General features: G+C 47.1%; 1 long non-coding RNA gene across 1 annotated transcript; it reads left to right on the forward strand.

The window, feature by feature from the left end:
- The first annotated feature begins 290 nt into the window (after positions 1-290).
- LOC111853956 (uncharacterized) lies at positions 291-3411 on the forward strand. Its single transcript, XR_002840565.2, has 3 exons — positions 291-702; positions 988-1177; positions 2035-3411. It is a non-coding gene; the product is annotated as an uncharacterized lncRNA (long non-coding RNA).
- The last annotated feature ends 7750 nt before the right edge of the window (positions 3412-11161 follow it).

Here is an 11161-nt window from a genome sequence, read left to right on the forward strand (position 1 = left end):
ACTCGCACCTTTAATACTTAATGGTGTGTATTATCTTTTAATTCTTTTAATACTTTATTCATACTGTGTAGGAAAACCTATCCAAATACAAGAATAAGTAAAATCAATAAATAAACACTGCAGCTCGGCACTGGATAAGTCATTAGGGAAGATTTGTGGATGCATAAATAAATATATAGTTATATAAATAGATACTACGACTCGAAATAAATACACCAAATATATAAAAGAGGTTCTTCCTAAGTTTATATGTGCATGTTTTAGTATAATATATTAGTAGCTGAATTAGCTAAATTGAGAAATATTTGCTATGTAGCTCAAAACATATGATTCCTATTTGCTGGTGTCTGACTGCATCTCTGCACTAATAAGGATGTAGTAAATTATGGGAACTGGAGGCCATGTGATTTCCGGCATTTTCTACTCACCACCACGCCCCAAGTTGTCACAAAGCACACCAGCATATGGCTAATTGCAGCTCCGCTATCTGCGAGCCGTCCGTCAGGGCTTACAAAGCAAACACAGCCTACCTAAACAACGGCAGAAACTCAGCCAGTGGTTCCAGATTTTATCTTGCAGCCAAAACAAGTCGTCGTACGTCAAGCGCTTCACTCTCTGCAGTTTGCGTTTGAAAGACTTTTTTTTTTTTTCCCATAGAATATTCTAGCATTCCAGTAGCTGAACAGAGCTTAATATCCTCAGGTGAGGTGTGTTACACTTAGTCTCGTGTGGTAAAAACACTGTTATCCTAAGGCTACATTTCAATTGTAATGTTTTTTTTTTATGATTAGAAGGATCTGTTTTTATTTTGAGGGTATATTTTATGCGTAATACCGATTTCTACAAATGAGTACACGTACCTCATAAAGCAGTTTATGGCTACGTCCCCGGCCGCCGTGACATGCATGGGAACCAAGCTAAGGAGGAATTCACCTGAGCTGACGCAAGAGCCTCACAAAGAGCCGCTGTATATAATCTCCTAAACAGATGGCGCTGATGAATAATGCCCATCTGACATGACGGCAGACAGAAGTCGTCCACAGAGGACCTGGCCATCGTCTTGGAGCAAGGTGCTGCCCCCGACTCACCTCGCCATCCGCCACATCCAATCCGAGGGGCATCTGGTGCTGACGGCGGGCACTGCCCAGTTCTGCCCGGAAACGGGTTTGGGGGAGAGGTGAGGGGAACCAACGGGAAGCCTGTCACTTTAAGTGACAGAATTAGCAAAGTCCTGTATCGGTTATGGGAAGGTCATTTTATTTTATACAGCACAAAGCACAGGTTGGCTTTGAGAAAACAGCACAAACATGGACTGGAGAATTTGGGGGGGTGGGGGGTGGGGGGTATCTTTTGGTGCATCATTAAGAATGCAGTGATGAATGATCACAAATAAATCACCTACAAGTATATTCATGCCAACTGAAAAAAATAACAAAATCCTTAATCATAGCCATGATTTTTAAAACCAAAAGTGCAAACCGATTAGCTGAATCCCCCCGAAAGTGAAAAGTGAAAGTGACTGAGATTGTTGACACACCACAGCACACAGTGGATAACAATGAAATGTGTCCTCTGCCTTTAACCCATATGTGACATCGTGACATAGCGAGGGGTAGCTAATTCAGCACCCAGGGAGCAGTGCGTGGGGGCGCTACCCTGCTCAGGATTCCTGTGGTGTTTTGCTAATTGGGGACTCGAACCAGCAACCTTCTGATCACATGCATGCTTCTTCAGATGCATTCCCCAGCACAAATTTATGACTTGTTTGGAATCTAGGCATTATTTTCCTAACAAAAAAATGTGACAGAGACAATTAATTGTGACAGAGGCATACAGCTGGAAAAAAGTGGAATATCATGACCAGAATTCTTCCTTTGTACTAATATGGTACTAAAATAGTACTAAAGCCTTGACTTCCTTTGAGTAACTCTGACAGAAAATGTGAGGAGCAGAGGCATCGTTTACAATGTCCTCATGGATATAATATTTGAGAGGTTACTTCTGACTCCCAATCGCTTTTTGTTCTCGTTCTAGGGCTACATTCTCCAACTACAGGTAACGACCGGGTACGGACGCCGGAACGAGGCATCTGAGACCACGGAAAGTTTACACGCGTTTAATACCTTCGCCGGCATGGCGCTCACATTCACATGACTAAAGAAAATAAGAGAGGCAGCTTGGACACTGGGGCGCCGTCGAATGGCCGCAAACCCTCCCCCTGTATGGTTTGCACTGGGCACAGTAAAAAAAAAAGTAGCTATGAAAACTGATGGATAGATGGCTGCCCAAATAAAAATGATAAAGTCCTCCGCGGGCCCCGTTGCGCTGGCGAGGGCCCGTACCGCTGCTTCCTGAACCAATTTTAGCAGAGATCAGAATGATGGCTCCTGTCAAGCTGTCCGCGTCCCTGCCTGAAAAACGCCAGCCCCTCCTCCCCAGCCCCTGACCGCCACCACAGTCCGCAAAAGGATTTGTTTTTTATTTACGGTGACAATATAATTGGGATAATAAAGACCGTAGGCCACATTAAGAGCGGACTGGCATATTTACTGTGCGTGAACCTGCCCCCCCTCGCTGCCCCCCTCCCTCTGAAGATCAGGTCCTGCTGCACGCCACAGGTGCAGAGTTTTACATGGGGGGAGATTTACGAGGGCAGCAACTTAGGGGCTGTGAGGGGGCACACTGCCCTCTCTCAGATAACAGCGACTCTTGGGCTGGAGGAGGATTCACAGGGCGGGACTTTTAAATGAGCACAAATGGGTTGATTACCTCCAGACTCCCCCCCCCCACCACTCCCCCATTCTCAGGGCATGTTGGGACTTCTAGGCTGAATACATAATATGGAAAGTCTACTGCTGTATGTCATGACCTAGTGACATTATCACATTCAGGTCATTATTTGTGTCTCATTAATATAAAATGTACTAACACAAGGGATTCTTTTTTTTAATTACTAACAGTTTTTTTTGTTAATTACTACTGTAAACAATAATTTTAATACTATTAATAATGTTAAAATATTCTGAATATCATATTATGCTGGTGCATTTTTAATTTAAACTCATAGAATTTGCTCTGTTTGGTGGCGATGAACTGTAACATTAAAGATTGCGCTGCAGCATCATAATTCAGCCATAATAAACATTAGCCGTAGCTACACCACATTATTTCGTTAACCCCATAAATGTATTTGTTTTGCCATCGTGCAGCTGTTGTAGATAGATGCCAGCAGTTCTAGAACAGAGTTAACAGGAGAGGAGAATCCCTCTGAGGCAGCGTTTCGAAGCTTGTCTGAAAACAAAAACCGTTTTAGCCCGGTTTAAAGAGATTCACATATGGCTTTAAATATTATATTTATGTCTGTAAAACAAGGCTGCATGTCAGACTGGAAGAGAAAAGTGTGATCTCTGATGCTCCATTCATAATGTAAAAAGAGTTTATTAAAGCTTTGAAACAGAATCCCGTTTACAGGAAATGGTTCTTTTTTTTTTGAAAGAAAAAAAAAAATCCAACTGCTCTCTTTGATGCCCGACTGCATGTGGTTGTGGAAACATCTTTTGAAAACCTCGCCGGCACCGATGGCTTTTTCTACAAACCTGACATACGTTTTTAAATGGCCAAAAATAATTAATTTCACCCGGGAGATTTGCTCATATGAGAGATTTAAGTTACTGTTTGAGAAGGAAAAAAAAGGAAAGGTAAGAGAATGTGCTCAGCTTCTCTGTGTAGCGGGAACGAGCCAGTTTGTTATGGTAATACCGGTGAAAAGACCAAACGGAGAAAGCCGGCTCGGAGGAAACCGTGTTTTTATTTCCACCTGTTCTTCCCATTATCCCGATGTTGTGTGTCGTTTTTTTATTTTGTGCCTTCTCGAGCCAGATCATGGGGATACTTCAAATAAATAACCCTAATGGCAATATCATCCAGCAGGCCTATAACTTTATCAGCCCGACGGCATCTTATCCAGCTGATATACGACCCCTCGTTTGGTGAACGCTATCCTGGGTGGGCGAGTGAGGAATTGTTTGGTAGTGGGATCTGGTTGTTTTAATCCTGCTCTTTTCTTTTTTTTCGATTGAATCCTAAGGTGCGGGGAGAAAAAATCTGAAATAATTTCCTGGCAGAGAAAAATTTCTTTTTTTTGGTCGTTAAAAAAGTGTAATTATGGGTAAGGTGCAATTCCAGCCAATCTGACGGCGAGTTTAAGAAGCATGTATTGGCACGGTGATAACCGATCCGATACCCTTGTGAAAATATATTTTTCAGTACAAGAATTCATAAATCATAAAAAAATATTCTAAAAACGCAGCAACCGTGATGAAGCGTGTCTGAGGACAGGCCCTGGTGATAAACAAGCCACGTCACAGTGTGTGCGGATGGTACAGATGTCACAGCAGCGAGGAGGAGGGGCAGTTTGCGGTAATGTAACGCTGCTGCTCTACGCAGCGGCAGCAGAGAGGCCGGCCCCGGGGCCTCCTGGGCTCCGTAAGCCGGTGGCAGTCCGCTCCATCACCTGCCTCCGCCCTGAACTCTGGCTGAACCCCAGGCCGGCACCAGCCGTTGGGTCTTTATTCCTTGGCATCTGTCTCTCTCCCGTAAGAGACATAAGGTAAGGCGCCCCCTTTGTCTCCCCTCTGCCCGGCATCTGCCACGCCATCTTTGCCGTTTTTAATAAGGCTCGCTAGTGGCCCCCCTCCCCTGCCGGTACGCCCCGCGTGGCCACAGAGAACGAGGGGTTGGAATACGGGGCCGGTGGGGGGGGGGAAGGGGTGTGCGCAGAGGTGAGAATTCGGTAGAGGGCTGGAAAACAAGACTCGCCCGCCTTATTGCATCCTTCCATCGCCCCCCTGTCTTTCCGCACTGCCCCACATCTTTTCTCTCTCTCCCTCCATCTCTCTCCCTCTCCCTCCATCTCTCTCCCCTCCCCTCCACAAACACGCCTGCTACCCTGCCCTTTCCTCTTCAAACTAATTACCTCGGCTACCTTGTACCCACAATCCCAGGGGACGCCAACAACTGTCAGACCAGTATTATTTTTGAAATTTAAACAATCATCTTACGTGTGCTGCCGCTAAGATCCTGGCCTTTTCTGCGGCTTCGACCTTCAGTAATTAATACCCCAGGGCCCATTATTGGCAAAGCCTTTATCCTTTGGGCCAAGAAGCCTCTAACCCGCTAATTACGGGCAAGCAGCTAATCTTCCAGCCCTTGTGATTGACAGGTACACCTATTCTACTAATTGCCTGTTGCAGACAACACCTGGTGAACTGAACTGTCGAGGGAACCCGGATAGTACCGAAAACTCCTATGGGTCTTCCTGGCGGCTAGGCAAGTTTTTGTGCAAGTGTGTGTGTGTGTCCGTGTGTGTGTGTGTGTGTCCGTGTGTGTGTGTGTGTGTGTTTGTATGCACTTAAAGCTGATAAAGAATAAAAAAAGGCAGAGCTGAGCTCCAGGCCTCCTGAGCAGAGACTGTCGCAGAGAAACAGAGGATGAACTTTATTTTATTTAGGAATAATTCAACAAACAAAGCAAAAAAAAACTATATAATATTTAACACCAGCCTACATTTTTATCTGCTTGGTATGAAACGCAATAATATAAACCCCAGTTTTAGGATTTGAATAAAACGCTGTTTGAATTTGGTACTGTATGTGTCTGTTACTGAAAATAAAATGTGAAGAGTTTTGCTCAAAAAAACTTGAATGGAAAGCGAGGGTCTGGGCCGGCATTGGTGCAGTGGTTAGCTCTGTCTCCTCACACCTCTGGGATGTGGGTTCAAGCCCCCACCAGGGTTTCATGTGTGTCGCCATGGGCTTTCCGCCAGGTACTCCAGTTTCCCGCCCCCCCCTCCCACAGTCCAAAAACATGCTGAGGGAAACTGGAGTTACCATAAGTGTGCTTGTGTGACTGAATGGTGTGTGAGTTTTGCCCTGCGATGGGCTGACGCCCCATACTGGGTTGTTCCTCTCTTTGCGGCTGTAGGCTCCGGACCTCCGGACCCCCCGTGACGCTAAAGAGAGCAAACGATTACAGAAAACAGAGAGATGGTAAAAGAGGGTCATCAAAATAGGGTAACGATTAAATGTCAGTTCTACAGTAGGGCTGATTGCAGAGTCTCAAATAGCAAGTAAGTTTTGCCCTGTGAACAACTGAAAAGTCTCATTGTAAATGCATTGCATCTATAATCCTGGTAGCACCTGCAGAATTATAAATGTAAATATCTTTTTTAGAGATAACTATTATATTCAACATAGATTTAGAACTTTGTGTCAGTGCAGAGAATTATGGGAAAACCATGCAGGACTCCCCAGGTACCCAGACATCACGCATACGAAAACAAACCCGGCTAACAATGAAACAGACAATCAAAGTAAAAAAATAAATCACAGATCGAAAAAATCAAAATGCAAAAGAATATTTAACAGTAAAACATAAAGTAAAGGAAAATTATACCAATTAAACATTCATACATTCATCTTCCATAATTGTCTGTCCAGTACGAGCCAGTACAATATAAATGAAGGGGAGAAACAGTTGGATGTAAATGAAGAAAGGAGATCATGAAGAGAAAAGAGCAACAGGAGGAGACCGACATGGATGGACAGGAGAAACGGCAAAACATGGACAGAGAGGACAAGGAAAAGGACATGAGGACAGGAATATATGGAGCTGAAAAAAAGGAGAATAAAGGTAATATACAGCAGAGACAGGAGGACAAAGATGACAATGTACAGGAGAGACAACAGGACATAGAGAGAGAGGAAACAGAGGAGGACATGGAAAGACAGCAGGACATGGATGGAGAGAAGAGACAGGAGGACAAAAACAATGTACAGGAGAGACAGGAGGACAGAGATGAAGAAGAGAGACAAATGGACACAAATGGAGAGAAGAGACAGGAGGACACAGGTATTAATGTACAAGAGAGACAACAAACATGGCCTGAGAGAATGAAGAGGGGGACATGGATGGAGAGACCAGAGAACATAGAGAGGAGAGACGGGAGGACATGGAGATGAGAGATGGGAGGAACATAGAGAGGAGAGACGGGAGGACATGGAGATGAGAGATGGGAGGAACATAGAGAGGAGAGACGGGAGGACACAGATGGAGAAGAAGTTGGAGGACATGGATGGAGGGGAGATAATGGAGAACATGGATGGAGAGAGAGCCTCTGGTGACGCCTTGCAGGGGAAGTAAGTGCAGTGAAGGACACTGCCGGCAGTAGCATGGCCTGGGGGCACGGTGACGCCTTGCCAGCTGAGGAAGAGAACACACATCCCCCACCCCTGGGGGGCCACTCAGCATCTCCCTCCCCCAGCTTCCAGCTTAGTGGGGCCCACTGCTGGTACAAGGATGATACGGACAATGGGTGGCTGTAAATAACACTGCAACATAATTACTGTTCCCGCCCCCCCCAAACGCACCCCCATACACTGTACCTACCGCTACAAACCTTTCACGCTATGTGAGAGCAGCTGCTTTATTTAAAACATACCATTCACAACCTGAGCTCTGATAAATCAGCCACGGGGACGGAACGACAGGAAGACTGGATGTGTACCTCTTTGAAGATCAGTTTGGAAGGTGATTAAATTATTCAATGGCATGTGAGACATTCGCCTTGCAGTTTGTCAGGGAAGAAGCAATTGATCTCACACATAAGTTGTAATTTCAAGTTAACAGACGTGATAATTAAGATATGATCTTTTTTTTTTTTTGCTGTTGCATGTTGCTGAGACGTATCCCAGGGAAGTGTAAAGATCAAGAAACGTAAACTCTTAAAGGAGAACTACTACATTCCCAGCAGGGTCCTGTTCTGCCACTTTGAGCATCGCCAGTGTGCATCTGGGCCTGGGCGCTCCTTTCGAAGCTCGCCCGCCATTCCGCTAGGGGCCCGGATGAGGGCCCGACCGGAAAGCAGGATCTGGGGCTGGCCGGCCTCTGAGGGACGCGATTCCCCAGCCGTTGTTCGTGAACAGGAAGAGGCCCCAGGGAGGGAATTCAGGTTCCCATGGGAAGCTGGGGGCCAGTGAGGCAGCAGACAAACATCCCGAAACACTTAAGACGCTTTGGAAAAAAAAAAGACATTCTGGCCAGCAGCCAGGACTAAAAGCGGCTTGTTTACAGTACGGCCGTGATGGACGTTTGCGGCGAGGAGGCGATTTCAGTTTAAAACAACGGCAAGGCTTCTCCATAACCCCCAGTCACGCTCTCACGGTGCCACATTAACCCTCAGCGATACGTGACGGAGGTCCCAGGTAGAGGCAGTGTAGAGGCAGTGTAGAGGCAGTGTAGAGGCAGGTCGTTTGGCTCGCCTGGGCTTTCTGACACCCTTTAATGCAGCTTTAACTGGAGCCCGAGGCGTGTGCGCCAGGGGCCCCTGGAGGGCCCGCACCACCCGGGTGTACTGTGCCCAGCACCTCATTTATCAACATTGTTCAGGAAAAATGATTTATCTCCTCATTACATATGCACAGATGTCTGGAGCTTGAGGACGTGGCCAGAAGTTGCCATCGGGGCTCGGCTCCAGTGGAGGGGCTCCTGAGCCTAGGGGTCACAGAGGGGTGAGAGTAAACATGTCAGGCTTGCCAAGGTAGGGGAAGTGAAGGGGGGTGGGGGCAGAGGGGGGCAGATTTCCTCCTCTTCTGCAGGTGTGGTAGAACTATGAGAAGGAGATCCCGGGGGTCCCATTTTCACGACCCATTTCCACTCGGTCCTGTCACTTCTTGTGTCATGCCGGGAGAGCCCCCTGTCGGGGAGGGCGTGCGGAGGAGGCACGCTGGGAGAGCAGTAACGCACCCAATGGTGCGGAACGGGGGGCCAGGGAGAAGCACGGGGGCCACCGAAACGTGACATCTGTGAGCGATCAGGGTCCCGCAGAGCCGCGCCCGTGGTTTCGTATCACGGAGCGGCACGTGAACCCGAGAGGTGCACTTCACCCGGCTACCTCTGCTCGTCAGGGTCGTATGAATTGTCGCGGCAACCGGCTCTTTGGACTTCTCGAATTGCAGGCCTTGCTAAGAAAATGTAATTAAACACCAATTTGTTCCCCCAAAGTTATCTAAACTTTTTTTTCTTTTTTTTTGTAATCTGGTTCTCAAGGTTGGAAACAAAGATTTACTGACAGATGGAAAGAGTAGGTTTTTCCCACGATTGATTGATATTTCTCAAGTGGGGTCCTTGAAGTGAGACGTTTGCTGGAATCGAGCACTGCAGACTCCAGTGATCACAACTCCACCTAAGGTGCACAACAGGCAAAGCGACAGAATATGCAAACCGATTCCAGTTTATTCACTACCATCCCTACAACAACACAAAGGTGGAATAAACTCAAACATATTTTTATACCACCATCCGTAATTGCAATTTCTACCTGGATTCTGGCAGGGAGCCATTACTGTTAGACTAAACAGTGATGGACTACTGGTGACAGAGCTGTCAAATAAATCCATATTCATGCAAGAAAATAGACTTCGGGGCTACTGACAGTCCAAAGGGAACACTGGTGTAACCGAATATGCAAAGTATGTTTCAGAGTAGTTTAACATGAAGATACTACATCTTCAGAAGCATAGAGCAACCTGTAATTAATGGTCATCAGACAATGCCGCCATCTCTGCTCCTCAATCCTCGAAGTTGGTGCCGACATCGTCCCAACAGGCTAGTGGGAGGCACTGGAGGAGGCAATGGGACGAAATGTCAGAGTGGTGCAATGGGGACCGCGTCTGGCGGTGGCCAGAGGTCTCGCAGGAGAAATACAAACGAAGTGGCGTTCTGCTTGGCCAATGGGGGCCTTTAGCTAACATGGGCCATGAAGTGCTGCAGGGCGCTGGGGCACAAAGGCACAGAGCAAATACGGTATGGTCCAGGGTGATGTTCCATTACGGAGAATGTGGCAGTATGGAGAAGTACACGGCATGTGGGGACAGCGAGAGTCTCAGTGTCCTCGATACTCCAGATCGGCACCAGAGCAGTCCTGCACCATCCGACCCAAAACCATGAGACACAGGCTCCAATTAATCGCTCTAACCCACCATATAAGTCTGACACCACATTCCTCTCCTCCTCTAAGGTATTTTTAATCTCTGCTGCCGTCTTGGCCGTGCCATGATTCTATGCTCCAGCCAATCCCAATGATATTCCATTGCATCCTGGATTCTATGCTCCAGCCAATCCCAATGATATTCCATTGCATCCAGCCCCTACATCATCCTCAACTTATTACCATCATGATGTCCTGTAGTCACCCCTTTTTAGAAGAAGTCTGAGTGTTACTCCGCCAGACCTGGCACATGTAATTCCTGAGCCGGGGACAAAAATACTTCAATCAGGCCCCCATGATGCACTACCCTTCGGGTACTGTCCTGGGCCCCCCCTCTGCCAGGCCTGGGGCAACTTCCCCAATAGCCTCCCTGAGATGGCAGGCCTGTTCCCCGGCACTGATGGGACCAAAGTAGCCAAGATTCAGAATCACAACGTCACACAACGTCAGCCAGCTACACCGTTGAAAGCAAAGAAAAAGTCTCTCAAATGCAAGATGGGGTTAATGGAATTTCCCCAACACTGCCCCAACACCCTCACTTCTCATATTTATATTTCCAGAGAGGGGCAAAGTTAGTCCTTCTTGCCTACACTCCACATGTAGTGACACAAAGCAAGACTTAATGCACCTAGGAAGACAATGATTATCACCTCGGTAATCCTACAGCTCATTAGCTACCGCTTGCAATAATTAAGTTGGAGAGCAGCTTTGGAGAGTGGCGGTCCTGGGAGACGGCTCCTTGCTAATGCACACATTAACGGTAAAGGCGTTGCAGGACTAAAGAGACGCCTCCTTGATAGATGTCCTCTTGGAGGGTTTGGGGAGTGGGTGTTTGTCCTCGCCTCACTTGTTGGAAGCGATTATACGGCTTTATTGATTAGCTTTGTGTAGTGGGGGTGAGGTTAAATAGTGGAGAGGTTGTTTGTTTAATTGAACTTTATTCCGCCAAAGGGGAATTCGTCACTGGGAAGTGCCTTTTAAATGCTCCCTCACGAGCGCTGGGTTTCAGTCACTGGATGAGTGCACCTGGCTCCCGGGCATGCGTTCGCGATCTGACATACTTAGCTCTGGGGGCTGGAAGGCGGGAGGTGCTCGGAGGCCTGGGAGAAGCGTCTC

Source organism: Paramormyrops kingsleyae, chromosome 12 (assembly GCF_048594095.1).
Source record: "Paramormyrops kingsleyae isolate MSU_618 chromosome 12, PKINGS_0.4, whole genome shotgun sequence".
In the NCBI taxonomy this organism is placed as follows: domain Eukaryota; kingdom Metazoa; phylum Chordata; class Actinopteri; order Osteoglossiformes; family Mormyridae; genus Paramormyrops; species Paramormyrops kingsleyae.